This window comes from Corvus cornix, chromosome 11, assembly GCF_000738735.6.
Source record: "Corvus cornix cornix isolate S_Up_H32 chromosome 11, ASM73873v5, whole genome shotgun sequence".
Lineage (NCBI taxonomy): Eukaryota > Metazoa > Chordata > Aves > Passeriformes > Corvidae > Corvus > Corvus cornix.
In genome coordinates this window covers 9,248,850-9,266,544 of record NC_046341.1, presented here as the reverse complement: position 1 = coordinate 9,266,544, position 17,695 = coordinate 9,248,850, and the positions used below count along the sequence as shown (strand labels likewise).

General features: G+C 37.7%; 1 non-coding gene across 2 annotated transcripts in view; it reads right to left on the bottom strand.

Annotated features, from left to right (window-relative positions):
• Positions 1–17,695, bottom strand: part of LOC104687483 — a 47,557-nt gene that overhangs the window by 9,902 nt on the left and 19,960 nt on the right. For both annotated transcript variants that reach the window (XR_005602884.1, XR_005602885.1), the window contains exons 3-6: positions 9,691–9,775; positions 9,324–9,449; positions 8,081–8,172; positions 3,561–3,693 (exon numbers count right to left, since the gene is read on the bottom strand). This is a non-coding gene — a transcript (uncharacterized LOC104687483). The remainder of the gene's footprint in view (positions 1–3,560; positions 3,694–8,080; positions 8,173–9,323; positions 9,450–9,690; positions 9,776–17,695) is intronic.

Genomic DNA, 17,695 nt, shown 5'->3' with positions numbered 1-17,695 from the left:
AGAAGTAACATTTACTTCACTACTTTTACAGTTGGACCACTGATCTAACACCATTCAGACTTGCAAAGTCAATCTTATATGACAAATTTCATGTGAAGAAATTCTAGCTTTCGTTTGTTTTACAACGTATTATAAAAGAAATCTCTGCTCACAGTTTCACAACATCTTTTGCCTCCCCTTTCTCTTTGCTTCCTTCAACTGAATTCTCATAATTCTCCGTAATGTCATGGGAAGATGATAGTCAAATTTTACCCAATGATTAGACTTTTCCCTTTCCCTCCACATTTGTGTGTTCTCTGGGCCAGTTTGAATTTTTTACCCTGGAGAGGAATATCAAAACAAGTAGATGTATCTAAAACGTACAGCAGACATGTTCAAACAGTAGTAAGTCTCACACTTCTTTTGCACTACAAAGAAAACCACAGGATAATAAACTCATCCAATTTTAAGTATAAAATATGTATGTTTATATACACATAATAATGACGTGGGAATCTGATACAAGACTTTCATAATATAGAGGTGATAGACAAAAGCCTTGAAGAGCCCTTGGATGTTCTTTCTCTTTCCCATTTTAAACAGGCATTTTTCTTTATAGCCCACCCAGACTAGGTCACCATTGAAAGTGTTCTTGGAAAGTGACTGCACAATAAACCCAAGGCAAGAGGACAAACATACTCCTGCACCACTGTACAATTTGTCTCAATAAAGCAGGTGGAACAAAAGAATATTTTAACTTGTTAGGAACGAAAAAAATCAAGAGTATTTTACTTGAAGTATAGTTAAAAAAAAAAAAACAAAAAGAACATTCAGCAACTAGAAATATCTGTTAATAAAAACACTGTAAAAATCCTGTATGTTAAATGGTAAAAATGGAAAATGTTCATTTATTTGTTCCATGTAGCTTTCATCATTATTACATTAACTGTCACAGCTGAGTAATAGAGCATCCTCTGCTTGAATATTTTCTATTATGTAGATCATGTGTCAAGCTATGATCCAGAAGGAAAACACAATCCAGCTCTCATGTGGCCTACAGCTAACAGTTTTCCTATTTTGTGTGACTTGTAACTAGCTAACACAGAAGTATGTTTAAATAGCTGGCCTGGCAAAGACCTATTCAACCTTGGAGTAAGGAAAACATTTCCAGACCCAGTATAGATCAACAGGTTATGTGTGACAACATATTCAACAGTCTCAGCAGCATTGCCAAGAGAATGCTGGACTAGAATTTATGAAACTGCTAAATTCATAGTGAACTGATGCACTGCTCTGCCATTTTTCCCCTTAGTGGGCCCTATAAGATGACTGCAAAACTGGCTGAGGGTGTTTAAGTCTCTTTGTGTTTTGTTTCATTGAATCGTAGAACCAAGGGAAATTTCTAAATCTTTAATATTGAGATGATACCTAACTCTAAAATTTTAATGGTTTGAATAGTTAACAGACAACAGGCTCACATGACCACCTGCAAATTTGAGTTGAATTCTGAACTCTGTTCAGAAAAATCTGAAATTTGACACATGCCTTTTCAGGTAAAGCTTCTGAACACAACTTTTGAAGTTAAATACTACAGCTAAGCTGGTTTAACAGCTTGGCATTGCCAGGAGTGGGAAGCCCTTGTTCTTTCCCCACACTTCTTTTTCCCAGCTTCATGTATCCCATCTCTTTGTAGCTGCTGTAGCTGTGGTCAGACTCTGGCTGAGCCAAAACCACTTGTTAATTCACCAGTAAAACCCCTTTTAATCACCAACCAGGCTGACTTAGTTCTACTACTGCCAGAGCCTATGTAAACAGAGGGGCCACAGTCAAGAGGGAGAAAAAAGAGTCTCCTTTTAGCAAACCATAAGACTGGCCAAAGCCATGATGCAGCCTCCCTCTCATTACTTACACAACTTAAAAAACTGATTTTGTGTTTGTAACGAGGAGTTTAGAACTCATTTTGGCAAGTAAAATTTTTTGGCAATTTTCAGAAGCCTTGACTCCCTAACTATTCTTTAGTCAAACTAAGTTGCAGTTTCACAATCTTTTTGTTGGTTGGGGCCAGAAATGCCATTTTAACTATAAGCTGCTCTCACAAGTACTGCTGTGAAGAGGAATCGTCATGATATCATGCCCTTACAGGGTCCTTCAAACAAATACTTCAGTGTGACAATAATGTAATCACAGACTTAAGGAAATTCCTTGACTAATGTGCTCGGGCATACATTCTAGTCAGTTTAGTACAAACCATATTGATCTAAAGAAAGAACAGTAATGTACTTCAGATACATGTACAGAAGGAGACAAAGCAATAAAGTGACAATAAACAGTAAGCAGCCAAATTCTTCATTAGTTAATGGGTCATGCACTCATAGCTACTTAGCAGTATTTTGAAATACCCACAGCAGCTACTTTAGGCTCTGGGTCTTTCAAATTTGGAATTTTACATTTTCAAGTCTTTCGAGAGTGACAGCTAGAGCATAGAAGAAGGAAAAAGCTGAGGAAAAAGAATAGTACAGCGCTATCGTTAAACTTTTTATACCATCAATACCTGAGACAGAAATTGATCTTGAACAAGAATATCAGTGTTTGTTTCCAGAATATCACAAAAACCAGATGGTATGAAGGACAGATCTTTCCAATGTATCAGATGCACGACCACATGTATTTTGAGTGTTCCTTTCAGATAGTTCTGAACATGCATCTATAGCACTATGAACAGGCATACCCTTTGAAACAGCTCCTTTTTTTAAGTGTAACTTTAGTCAGCTACGAAGTGGTTCAGGCTTTCAAGAAAAGACTCCCATCTGATGGCTGGAATAGTAATTTTATAAATATCCTGTCCCCGTTTGTTAACCAGCTTTTCTCATGAATAAATACCACGCAGCATTTTCCTCCCCATCCCCATCTTTTAAGAACAAAAGCAGCCTCAGGCCACTGAGTCTTCCCCATCACCTCTTAATCTCTGAGAAACAGCTTCTTCCTCAATTGTTGTTGCTTAACTAATGCAACATTTAACACCCTAGATGAATCAGCACTGAGCTACAAGTGACCTTCTGACTACTGATCCTTCAGCTCCACAACACTAAATTTATTGATGGAAGTGTCTGGAGTTGGTGAGCTCCATTTTGGAGCCCACATTTGCATATGATACCTTCTCACCTCTTGTTCCTTTGAATCTGTCTCTAGATTCCAGTACATGCAATTAATTTCTGTGATGTGGTGCATTCTGATTATCAGAACTCATGTCACCTATGAAGTTTTTGTTCTTATCTGGGCAGATCCTAGATGATGTTTGAAGTTTAGGGGTTTGGGGTTTAGTACACTACTTACAGAAATTTCCTGTATTACCTTACCAAAGATCAAATGGAAGCATTGTGTTGGTTGAGCTATTGAAGAGACAGCAGTTCCAGTTAGCAGGAAGTTTCTCTTTCTCATCTGAACTAAACAAGAAACTCAAGTGGATGATGGAGACAAGAGGACAGGTTTGTTACAAAATCTTTCCTCAACAACATGAATATGTATTTATATATACACACATATTTAAAATGTAAATTATGCAAGTATGTATGCACACACACCTTTTTTTCCTCAGCAGTTATTCGTTAGGGTGGACAAGGATGAAATCCCTTGATATTTTTGCTGGAGTTCTAACTTCTTCCTGTGTGCAAATTTTCTTTCTTTCCACCCCTCATTTTCCTCAAGCATAATGGCCTATGTGTAATAGAAATAGCATCAGTCAGCAAGCCTTGTCTTCAAGCATTAACAATTTCAACCAGCAAATAAAATGACCCAGAAATCAGAAAAGATGGGTTGGTTTGTTTGTTTTTGAATTTCTATTCTTATATTTCCCCACTATTCCATCCAAGAAGAACATATTGTCTTTTAGGTAAGTGCTCTGTGAATGTTTTCCTTCAGTCGTACACATGATCTCATCCATCCTCCTCAAGAGGCAAAGGTGGGGCTGTGTTTATTGAGCAGCCTCTAGCGGTTCCCCAAGGAGCCACCCATGGCTGTAACTGCGTGTGCTGCAGAGGCAGCAGGTACCTGCTCACACCTTGCACAGGGAGCAGCTCAGAGAAATGCTCTGAAAATGTCATCTTGCCTAGAACATTGAGAAAACTGTTGGGCCTTTCTTTAGCATCTCGAGTTTAACAGAGAAATTCTAGCAATGAAAAATCTTTATTTAGAAATCAATAATTAGAATAAAACTTCCTATTACTGGAAGATTAATTCCTAAAAGAGGTGGTCCTTGGGCAGCAGCAGTGTGAGCCAGCCTCCAGCTCCAGGGTTTTGTTCAGTGACAGGTTGTGATGGATGGGAGAGGACGTGGATGGCAGGGGATGGGAGGGATGGAGCTACCACTGAGCTGGCAGAGTTCATCCTGCTCATCTTAAATAGCTGTGGAACTGCTCCCGACCGAGCAGAGCCCAGGCTACCTGAGAGACCTGGACGTGACCCCGGGGAAATAATCATCTGGGGAAGATGGGGATCTCAATTAGCGTCTTTCAAAAAACAGTCATACACTTTATACAGCACAGTTAATATTATATAAAAAATGTCCAGCATATGAAAGACTGAATATATATTAATCATGAAAAAATTAATTCTAAAATTAATTACAAATTATTTTAAATTGTTTCCATTGTTTATAATTATAAAATTAATTATAAAGGCTTTGTAATTGTTGCCACTGTTTATGTTTAAATACATAAACTTGGTGCTCTAATATTCTGTTAACTTGAAAACTTAATGTAAAGAACTTCAAGTTTACACAGAAATTTTGGGCTCTGAAATTTATGAACCCTTATCTAACTATTTTGTGATGATAGACTGATATTAATGAATTTTTTCCAACTTTTACTACCAGCTTTTTCCACTAAATATCAAGAAAGGAAGATTCAGCAGCATATTTATTAGTTCACACGTAAAAATTAGTGACCAACACGGCAAAAAAGAGCTATCTTTAAAGTACCTACTTAATAGTTCCTCTGACAACCTAAAACTTTAAACTCCAAAAAGCTCCAACCATTTTTTTCAGCCTGGGTAGGATTCTGAGAAAATATTTTTCAGCTGATTCTCTGCATTTGCATCCTAAAACTACTGTTGAAGCTCTTCCCAGCAGTAATTAATTACTAAGTGCAACGGGCATGTTTTCACTACAGCCTGAGATCCACCAACCCTGCCCCGAGGGGAGAACAGCTGCCCCACCTGTCAGCATGCAAATATGTGTGGTATGCCCAGTCACATTCACAGTAAAGCCTGCCATCCCACTAACAGAAAGACTAAGGTTTCCTATTTCTTTGAGGCACATTTTCAGGAGATCAAAACAATGGACTAAAGGAATACTCTGAAACTGGGAAACCAAATTTGCAAGATTTTACACTTCTACCAAAGATACTTTAAATCCCTAAAAAAAAAGTAATCTTTTTGAGTTTCTGAAACTCAGTACACCCTGGGCTGTGATTTTTTTTTCCCCCAAAATGTAAAATGGCTTTTAGGTGACAAAAGCTCCATGATTTTAGGTCATTTAATAACGTTCTAAAATAATATCTCATAAATCCAGGATCCTGAAATAATTTCAGAAGTCTTATTTGTGTGAAGTTAAAGAATATTTCTGTAGTCATTGCTTTGTTCTTATTTCTTTGTATCCCAGACTGGTATACTGGGATATCCTCACAAGGTGGGAAGCACTAGGAAAGTTTGTCATCCAAGATCTGAGAAACAAAATGATTAAATATCTGAACTCTCAAGAAATTGTGGGATGCAAATGGGATCATGGAACAAAAAACTCTTCAATAGTCTTCTCTACAGAATGGTGGTGTCAAGGTTTTACATCCTTCTAATCTGGGCAACACAAGAGTTCACCCTCCAGAACTTTGTGCTTTGGAACAAAAAAACCCAAATGTGCTTGTGTCCTTTGTTTATTCGGCAATGTTAAAATTCCCGTTTTTTTTCTTTCTCATTGCCATTTATCCCCAGTCAAACCACAAGCATTGTCCATTCTTCTTCCTTTCTTCCCAATAAAGATGAGGGGGAGCATGAGTAAGATAACACATGCTGTGACTGCAAGCACTAGTGTTGTTCTTAGGATAATACAGGAATCTGCCTCCCAGCCACCGAAGCTTGGTTAGGGCATACATGGAGCCTTCACTAATAAAATGCAACTTATTATACATATTTTTTATCCTACCCTGAAGACCTACATAAGAAAGAGCTTTTCAGCGATGTAAAATTACATTCTTAAAGGCTGAATCTGTCTACAGAGGAAATAAAGCATAATGTGTAATAGTCCAGGCTGGATTTAACTTCCACATCCTTTAAGCTTCATCTCTCTGCTGATGCTGAAAATCAAAGGGCCAGTTCAGACAGATGTTTTTTTCATCAAAAAACCTGAAGTGTGAGTGATATCTATGAAAAATTTTTAGTGACACACTGGATTGTAACCAACCTCATAGTTAAAACTGACTGATTCCAGTTAGAGGAACTTTCTCACTAGCAATGATTTGTTCTTATACTTCCTGCTGTACAAACTGGTGGATTGTTATTTGTGATGATGATGAAGCACTTACTTAAACTTCTGAATGGAATAGATATAATTTCAGAGGCCAGTGAAAAGAAATAACCTGTAGAACTATACCTGAAAATATGTATGGTCTATTTGCAAATATACCAAGAAGAAAACAGAAGGTATCTGTATGGAAATCATGCAAGTAGTGTTCCAGTTCTGCTTCTTTTTCTGTAGTTACCTAATTGATGATCTTGATATCAATTTATCAGTTACATTTATGGCTAAACCCTCCTGACATATCTGCTGCTCTCTAGTGGTTTCCACAGAAACAATAAAGCACATTTCTACACTCAAAAGCTGTGCAAAAGAAAAATCTATATTGACTTGCTATTGCATTTTCTGTGGCAAAGTCTGTCTAAGGAGCTCCCTCTCCCCATTTTGGGCTTTGATACAATGGTTCACACAACTGTTTGTGGGGCTGCATAATGAAACACGCCTAGTAACTGATCAGTGTTAAAAATCACCCTTTTTCTTAAGATATTAAGGGTTAAGTTAACCCTAAGAAAAGGGGTTATTTAAAAAACTGATCATTTCCCTGATCTGCTGAATGGATGCACTATCACTACCAAGGACAAGGATAGGGGTACAAAGTGAGCAAACTTTTTAGACTGTTTTTGTCACTGAGAGAAAAAACTGCATCCATGGTGCAAATTCTTGATTTCTTAAACATTTCTGTGGAGTGGCTGTGCACAATCAGCTCTTGCTTTGGCAGCAACCAGAACACTACCAAAACTAACCAGAATGGTACAAAACCAATCTATACACTGGTCATACACATTTTAAATTACATCTTTCAGAAATGCTGTTAAAAGCAGTCAGAAGTTCTGTTGACACCTTTCATTTTTTCATTTTTTTCATCTTTTCATTTCTTAACATCTTTTCATTTAATCCTTACATCTACAGGCCTCAATGAGATTGGTCCTCCACAATCATTTTCACCTATCGTCCAATACTTCAGCTAGATGCCAGTTTTTGCTGACTCTTCATTTGTGCCCAAACCTGTCTTTCCTACTATTCCTTAAATCTAGAAAACCCTGCTCAAATTAATTAGTATTCAACTTAAAATCCAACCTCAAGACATGTTGATACTTTGGTGTTTACAGTAAACTGCCAGTTAAGGTGCAGAGGAAGGCTGTGTGCAGGGAATTTTGATGCCATAAACACTCTTTACTTCCAGCTTCAGGAAGTCTACTAAGTATGCAAATAACTGGACTTGTTCCTCTGTGTCACTTCTTCCACTTTCTTATTTCTTCCACTAAATTAGCTGCTGCAGCTATTGCAATATACTGACTGAAATAAATCTCAATGCATTGTTTGAAGATATGGGACAGAAAGCTGACTATTGCTGTATCTCTTCTGTTTGATACTGTGGTTGTATTAAGTAATTTCCATGTGCCAGAAGCAAAGCTGCCTAATCACTGTGCTCAATTCACCTTTTCAAATTTTTTTAGACCCAAAGTGATTTTAACTGTATTTAGAAACAAAGATGTTTTTTCCTTAAAGCTTTTAGTAAGACATAGCAAAATTTACATTTATCTGCCTTTGGCAAAGGACTTGAAGAGCCAAAGCTCGCTGCTATACTTCAGTCCTCACTCCATATCCCAAGGGAAAAATTCGGTCATCTGTAAAACAGGAAAGGAAATGTAATAGATCAAACTCCATCAGATCAAATAAGCTTCACCATAACAAACTGATGTGATTCTGTATTATATTATGCAAGAAAGAAAATAATGAATCCCTGAATCTTATAAGCAGAAACTCAGTTTATACCTGATTTCTAATATATTTTCTGTGCACAGACATACACACACACACACACACACACACACTGGAAAAGGGCTGTTCCTAGCAGCAGTGAATCATTGACATTTCTGGGCTACTCAGCAAGGGTCAAGAGATAGTTTACAAATAACAAACTTCATTATTGCAATAGTAGCTCTCACAATGTTGAAGGGCGATTCACAGACAGTCACAAAATAAATTCATTATGTGTTTAGAAAGACTATTCAATTTGTGCATGATGTCATGCATTTATGAAGACAAGAGTTGAGAAAACAGACATACAAAATACTGAACAGAATTAATCAGCTCTCTCCTGGTATAGCCTCTGTTTTCAAATACCACATGAGGCTGTTTTCATTCACAAGTTCAACTTATGACAGAAGGAAAATTCAAGGCATAGCTTTTTACAAGACACAGGGTTAGCAGAACTTGTGTTAATGCCTCGCTGCTGCAGTACCTCAAACCCATCTTTCTTCAAATATTTGATATTGTGAGTTTCCTTCCTTAAGCACCAATATGACAAAGGTGCTGTAAAACACCTCAAAGAGGGGACTTGAATGACTGAAACATGTGGCTAAGGAAACAAGGGAAAGGGGAAACAAGAAGATGGATGTAGGAGAAAAACAGTTTCAAACTCAAGTTTCAAATATGAATGTTAATGTAATATGAATGTTACAACTGTCAGGAGAGAGATACAAAGAGAAAACAACAAGTACACAAAAACACAATCTAATGTGGAAAGAACTGCCATGAAGTCAGAAAGTGTTGACTCTATTTCCAAATTACCTCCTGTGTTTCCAAAAAACTGTACAGAGGTTACTTACATACTACATTTTCTGTCTGTAAAATCAGAGAGAAAGAATGCTTATCTGATAGGCAACTCGGATATAGAAAAATCTGTAAGTAATCTTCAGACCTATCAAGTTTCATGCACTAAAATGAGATTTCCACAACTGCTTTCAAACACACATTCTCATACAGCCCTCCATACCTCTGCTGGGCAGTGCCACAACTTCCCTTTTCTTCCCACCTCTCAGTCATCATCCCAGGCTCCCTCCAGCCTCTGGTCCCAGCACTTTTCCCACACATCTGTTCTGAGGCACCTGTGCTATGTCACCTGTGGGCAGGAGGACACACCACTGTTTGTTTGAGGGGTCTCCTGTTTGTGCAGCTACAGATCTAAGATGCTACAGAACTGGAAAGAGTAAAATCCCTTGGGTGATTGAAGCATCTTCTGAAACAAATATCTGGCTAGATCCATAACACCAGGCAAAGTCAAATCTCTGACTCAGCCCACCTGACAGGGGTAAAACAAATGAGTGAACAAGTTTGATGTGATAAAAAGTGTTGTCTCTTACTTTTCCCTGAGGCTTTTTTCCTACTTGCTAGTGAAGTCTTGCTCCACCTGTGGTTGGTTTTGTTTTGTTTCCTGGGAAAAAAAACCTGAAATAGAAACAAACATGTAATTGGAAAAATACTCCAAATTAAATGTTATACAGAAGGCAAGCAATTGTAAAGAGAACTATGTTGTCCAATAGCAAACAGCATTCACAGAAGAAAATTCAAGCAGAGGTAGCCAAAGCAACTACAGAAGAATGCAAACACGATTCTGCAGCTAGAAGAAGACTAATAATGAGAACAAAGATATATTGTTAATACAAATGATGGAATGGGAAGAATTATAAACAAAGTCATTCACCGAAAGAAAACATCAAATTAAGTATTGAGTGAATAGGTTAAGTAAAAAATAATTTTTCTTTTTTAAAGCCCCACACCTGGAAATGTAAACAAAAGGAGTTTTTAGAGAGAGATGCCAAACAGAAAAGATTAACAATGGAAAAAAAGTCATTGAGAGCCATAGAATATTTTCCAGCTTGCTGTGAAGGCTGGATTTAGAGTAAGGAAGATGAAGGCAGGGTATTTATAACACATGAAGTTAAACCTTTAGTTTAAGAAAATTAATTGGGAAAGTATTCTCCTTATTTTTAAGTATAGTTGATAGACAAATAAGACCTTCCTCTACACTTGTTTCAGGAACTGCTTACTTCTTTCTACAGGTTAAATAGGGAGAACAGAGAGTGACAAGTGGCTGAGCCAAATTAACAGTTCTTGGACTCCAGTCCTGTCCCCACCTTTCCAGCTTCTCTTTCTTTTCTCCCCACATCTTTCTTGTGTTGCCTCCGAAGTTTATCTGATTCATTTCAAGGTCAGGCAACAAAACTCACTAACTTGGGAAAAATGTACACTTTGGAAGGTGGGCAAAGGTAACTTCTGTTGTTTTATCAGGTTGAACAACCTGCAGCCAGATGAGCTCCAGAGGTGGCTCAAGGTAAGCAGGGGGATCACGTAGCCAAGAGCAGAGAGGGTTACAGGAGAAGGGCACAGGGAAAAGGTAAGTGCTTTCTGGCAACAATTAGCTTTTACCTTAAGTCATAACTTAAGCACCTTAGTTAAATACGTAAAGTTAGATGGAGGGAACTGTGCCACTGCCATCCTTTATGTTCACAGAGGAGGTGCGATTACTATTCTTGAACTTGTATCTTCACATTCTTAGGTCTCTTATTCATATTAACCAAATCATCTCCTCAGAAGTTTAATTAAAGCTGAATTAGGAATATCCACCACTGCCAACCTCTCCTGTGCTATTCTGCTCCACAGCACTTCTTTTTTATTATACTACTGAAAGTATGACACTCTTTCAAGAGGAAGCTAGTATTTGATTTATACACTTGCAGGTTTAACGCAAATCTCATGAATCCTGTTGAGTTTTATTTTTAGACTCAAAACCTTACATTATGCAAATAGATTACAATCTGCACTTTCAAATTTTCATTTCTCAGTGGTATTCACTGTTTTCTTGTTTATAGAGCCTTTGGTTATATATCAAAAAATCCCTGATTCTTTAATATACCTTATACTTTGATATACCTTAGTCAGGAAGGTTTTGCATGGTATTCAGACTAAATTTAGCCAATTTACAACTTTTTTTCTATTTCTAATATCCAGGCTGCTTGCCCCTATTTAATGATGTTGAAGCAAAAAGTGGGACAAAGATTCTACTCCCTGTAGGTACAGATGTACAAACAAGCTACTGCAGGCCATGCCAGGGTGTGAACCCACAGCACATCACATGCTCTGCAGAAGCTCTGCAACCTGTTCCTTCTCTAGTTTGTTATGTGCTCTTACTGCGCAAAACTGGACTTTATGATACCTTGGTAGCCAACAGGAATTTGTGCAAAATATATACTTATTCAGGCTGGGTGACCATGCTGGGCCCTTTGTCTTTAATATACAAAATTATTTTCTTCTGGGAGTTACAACTCTCCAATATCTTTAGATAGCAGACGGATCTCAGATTTCAATCACACATGCACATGGCAATAGACTACATGCATAAAGAAACTGTTGTAGACATCACAGATCTCATCAGGAAGAGTAAATACACTTTAGGAAACTCTTCCAAAAGAAAAAAGTCCCTTGAAACTAGCTCTCTTTTGGGGAAAATTTTTATACTCTGGTTCCTCTGAAAATTAAGCTTGGGAGTGGTCATATCAAAGTCAATGAGGGGAAATAGTGCATGCAAGAGTTTTGCAGGAACAAACTCCTTGCACATTCGGGATTTTCCTTGCTGTTGTAACAACTGTATTTGATTGAATTTAGTAAAACAATCTATTTATACTGTGAAAATATGACACCTTCTGTACACCAATCTCTCCCTATATCCCCCAGGGTCTGTCCACGCGCACAGATGTGCGCACACAAACACAAACCGTTCCTGTGCAATGACTGGCTCCTTGTGTTGCTTGAGCAAAAGGTTAAATGATGATTTGTTAGCTCATCAAACCTTTTCTGAATAGGTATCATTTTTCTCTGTGTTCTGGTGAATATGTAAACACTGTAGATTCTAAAAGAAACAAATGCCAGAGGCACTGAGGTAGGTGTGTTACATAAAAATGAAGCTCAGTGAAAAGTCCTGTGACATCTGCAGCACCCGCCCAGCCCAACGTGCTGAGTAACAGGGTGAGAAATGGAGAGCTGCGGGCACGAATAACACATCAGCACAACTGCACTCTCATGGGATTGTGTTTTGTAAATACAGTGATGCATAATGTGCAGCCCGAGTTGGATTCCCAAAGAAAGCAGTCCATGATAAATCCCTGAAACTAAGGAAATACCTGAGATAAGTATGTTGTAGACTGAGAAGGAAATCCATTTTAGATGAATGTATAAGAGATGTGGCCTTCACCTTGTTTGGCTTCTCTGAAGTATAATTTGCCCAAAATTAAACTAATCTACAAAAATTCTGTCCTGTGCTATTGTGCTCATTACGTCTGCGTGGAAAATATACAATCAATTTGAAACATAATTTTAGACGCCTGATATTAAAATCACAAATCATGACACAGCATACCAGAAAACATACTTTCAGATTGTAAAAATCAGGGATGATACAACAGGGTCTTAAATATATTAATAATTCTAAAAAGACATTTTCATGCTTCTAAGACATCTTACAGCAGCCTCTATGCTCATTTCTAAAAGAAGGGATTACCTGTGATGAATATAAACCTACTATTTGTGTATGATCTTCCCTGTGAGTGTAAGAAATAACCTGGGATTCCAGTCTGACCTCTGAGACATGTTGAAATTAAATACCTAAAATGTAGGTGTTCACTCTGAAAACTGGTATTTTTCAGTTTCTGCAAAATGATTTTTCCAGGTTAAAATTGCTGTTTCAGATTGCTTTGAGACTACATATTCCTTGCTTTTGCTTAAAACATCTTTAGAGACCTTTGCAACCGAAACATAAAACTTTAAGTTGTGGGGAACTTTGTCTATAAAGGCAATTATTCATATCTTTAACATATACTTCAGCCATTCCAACTGTACCCTGAGGAAATGTTAATTTTTAAACTTTAATGTATTATTTTAATGTAACTTTCTCTGTTACTATTTCTGCCTTATTCTCAATTTAGGAAGCTACTTGGAAAACCCTACTAAGGTAAATTCCATGCTGGTTTAAGAAGTCTTCCTTCCTTAAGAAGTTTATCTATGTACATACCTAAGTAGTGTAAATTCCTATAGAATTTATATCACTTTGATGAAAAAATCAAAGTATTGTGATAATAAAATTTTGAAGTCTTTTGCCCATCTGCAGCATATGACGATCATTTCGTTAGACCTCTATTTAACTATGGTAATATATTATTACACTTACCTCACTCTTACAATGACATTCATTGTGTAGCCTTGGGTACCTCCCTTCACCTTCTGTTTTCCTGACTGTAAACCAGGAATAATAACAGCACAGCCAGGATTCACACACAGCCTCTCTGAGCCGTGCAGAAGGGCTTTGCTGGCAGTCAGGTCATCAATGCATCCCCTCTAACCCATTCTTACCTTTGGCTTTCATTATGAGGCATAATGAAATTTCTACAGGAACGTTTAATATTAAATACAAAACTGCACTTCTTGCCCAGTATCACCAACCATCTAAAGTTGCTAAGAATGTGAATTCTACTCAGAAAAAAACACAAACAAAACTCTTCTTTTGAGATTCAGGTAATGTTGGGGCATTAAAAGGAGTGCCCTCCTGACCTCCACTCATGTCCTGAGGCAGTAGATTGGGTTACTTGGTATCATTGTCTTGGCTTGGATAACTGCTCATAAAGTTACAGAGTTTTAAAATTCCTGCAACACCACTTATTTCCAGGAACACCTGCAGCTCTGGTTTCCATAGGCCAGTTTTAAATTTAGTAGAGAAATATTTCTTGATTTTTACTGCCTTTCTTACTAAAGTAACCCCATAATTTCTTGTGGACTGAATGGAGTCCTACCAATTCTGTTAACCACTGCAAAGAAGCAAGTTTTCATTTTCTGAACTTCTTTTTTTACAGATTAAAATCCTTCTCCCTCAAATAATAATATTTAAAAAAACTAATGCTGTATTATTTGCTATCATGTAATCATGAATTACACATCCAGAGTTTGAGTTTAAACAACAGATTTCAGAGATAATTAACTGTTCAAAGTAGTTCATGGTGTTATAGAAAAAGAGATAAATCCTTCGTTTTTTCTGGTATTGGATTTTTTCGTTATTACTGTTTATTTAATACTGCCCTTTGAAGAATTGAATATACTATAACATTAATCAAAATATAGGAAGTTGCTAGCTTAAGAGGCTTATCTTTATCTTCTGATCCGACAAATCAAATTGGGTTTCCTGTGGGGTTTTTTGCTTGTTTGTTCACTTTACAGCAAAGTACTGATCTAAGGCACATTTCTACATCACACTTACAGCCTTTACCAGTGATCAGATACATCATACTTCTGCTTAAACAGGAATGATGGTGAGCTACTTCATGGATGGAAAGGGGAACAAGCAGAAAGAAAAGGAAGTGGTTTTGCCTCAAGCAGCCAAGGTGAAATGTATGTTTAAACTTACCCTGGAAGCAGGAAACTTCACTACCCAAGCTTAGCAGTGCAACACTGTCTGTGTTTATTTTTCCCTATACATGTAGGAAATGAGAAGGGATTTCCTTGGCACACAAAAAGCAATGGCAAGGTGACAATTTGGATGTGTATCTATTCACTATTGTCTCACTGTGCTACTCTTAACATGTCAAAAAAGAGCTGGGGATGAGCACACCTGCCATGGAACTGCTGCGGGAGGTCTGGCCCGGGGTGAAGCCACAAGGGCCTGGCCCGGGCAGCAGGGTCCCAGCTCCTTCAGAAACGGTGTTTCCAAGCTGCCATACACATTTAGAAACTAAACAACTCTAAGAGCAGCTGAAGCACAAAAAGGGGTGTTATGTTCCCTGCTGTAAGGAGGAATGTGAGTGTGAGGAAAGCATAGGACAGACCACACTGCCATAGGTCAGCTGGAGTAGAGGCCTGCTCACCTCCCACAGCTCCCTCACGCAGGGGAAAGCCACAGCAAAATGCTCCCTGGGTACTTAAACAGTGTCATTGCTTTTGATACACTTTAGTACTCGTGGATAACAATAGTAATTTAAAATATTAAATAACACCACCACCCCTGTGTGAAAATATCAGTGTGCCTACAACTATTTACCTGAGTTAAATTATATAGCAACAAGGAAACAAGTACTCTATAGACAATGCAATATGAATTTGGTGCTTGGGAAATGCATAATTATGTTTTTAAACACATAGCAAGCATTTTTCTTCCTTTGCTGTTGTGCTCAGGATGCTAAATATTTAACTTTATTCAACCAACGGTATCATCGAAATGAAATGAAAGATCCTATCACAGGGCCAATCCAACAGTTACACTGGGCTATTTAATTGTCTGGTTAACTCAAGCCAAAGTTCAGTGACCCACAGCAGGTGAAACTCTCAGTGCAGAGTGTGATAACATCTTTGTGATCAGAACAGCGTATGCTTTCCTAGCTCTTGTGCTCACAGAATTTCTATGTATTTCCAGTGGTAAAAAGACATAATTTTCCATATCTTGGAGAGAACAAAGTATCTTTCTGTGTAGCAAACACAGAAAAACTGATGAAACTTGAAGAATCAAGGGAAGAAAAAGGGTTAGATGTAGGAAAAAAATACTCTGAAGTTCTTACATTATAATTCTTCTTAATTTGTAATATTAAAGGAATGTAAGTATAAGTGAAAAAGCAGCAACCTTGAAATAGTAAAGAGTAAAAACAATATCATTTTTTCTAGGAGGCTCCCCCACTTTTTACAAAGTTGCTAACTTAAGCCATTACATAAAATGGCAGTTGTGGCTTATGGGCATTATTCCATGAACAGTTTGCAGTTTCCTGTTCTTGTTCTTTGTGTTTCCATTGCTGCTGAGAATGTATCAGGTGCCTGCGAGCACTAATAACCCTTAATGACCCTCCACTCCACAGACCCTGCCTATAGGTCCAGGAGTCCATATAAGCTCAGGCCTGGAACTTCACCCACTACTTGACCTGTGCTGTCAGATTGCCTGTTTGAGTTCTGCCCTGGCCATGCCTGTGCTTGGCCATGTACCTTGTTGATACAGGCCCTGACCTATGGACTGACTTCCTGACATGACCCTGACTGACTACTGTGGTCCTGCTTGGTCACACTGGCTGTTTCTGATGATGCTTATCTCAATGGGCCTGATCCTGATCCTGACCTTGACATACAGACTGATTCCTTGGCTTCTTCTTTGGGCCAGCCCCATCTGCCCAAAAACAAGAGCCTGGAGGGAACCCAGAGAAAGAAAATCTTCAATTTTCACTTTACTTTAGTTGTCACAGAACAAAATAAGGTGTGTAATGTAAAATAGCTGGGGTTTTGTATAATATACAATGCAAATCTTGGGGTAGAATGGCTATTTAGGGAAATGGTTATTGGGTAGAAAACTTTAATTCATGAGGTCTTCTTCCTAGAAGTGCTATGAGAAGTTCTTCAGCAAAATCAGTTTCTTCTAATTCTGATTGTTTTAAAAGGATTAATCAATTAGTGTAATGCTATTCAACATGACAAATGTAAAGGATTAAGCCAAGCCTTGCTCATAGACACTAAAAGCATTACATACAGAAACAAAACATTGCAATAGAGAAAAAGGGAATTTGAAACCAAATCTATTGATTCTGTTTTCTGCTTTACTCCTAACAATTCTCTTATTTTCTTAAAGGCAAAGCTTTTGTGATTTTCTTAGCATGGATATCTTTAAGACTGCAAGAACCATTTTTAATTTTAACCACAAGGAAGTCAAGACTTTTTGAAACTTTTTGAGAGCATCTCAAAATTACCAAAAGCCTAGAAATCAATAATGTCACCTGGCAGGAGATGTGAGCTACTCAAATTCGAGTCAAGGTCCAGATCAACATGCTTATTGATTGTTTTGTTGGGGGAGGGAAGGGGAAGTTGTTTCCAGCATAGACTTCTCACAAACTGGCATGAGGCATTACATTCTGTTAAATATTCTCAGCTTTCCTACTTCACGCAATATTTGAAAAAATGTGGGCTTAGGCTCCTGAAGAGCGAGAAAAGAGACAGACTAGATCACTCTGAAATGAATAGAAGTTGAATGCTTAATATGTTATAGTGGTTTTTTGTGAACATTTCTTTCTCAATGACCTGAACCTTAAATATGGTTCACAATTGAAACAATGAACAAAGTACTTCACTACTTGTTTCAGTGACTTCCGAAGTACTAAAATTAAGCCTAATCTTTTAAAATGGAAAAGCCACACGGTGGCAGGAGTGAACAAGGCATGTAAAAAACCTGCCCTGCTAAATTCTTCCCTCAGTTTTAACTACATAATGTTCCCTTCTACAGCACAGCTGAAGGTCTGTGGCTGAATTTTTAAATCTAACAGGCACTAACATAATTAATTAGTTGCAATGTTTTAAAAA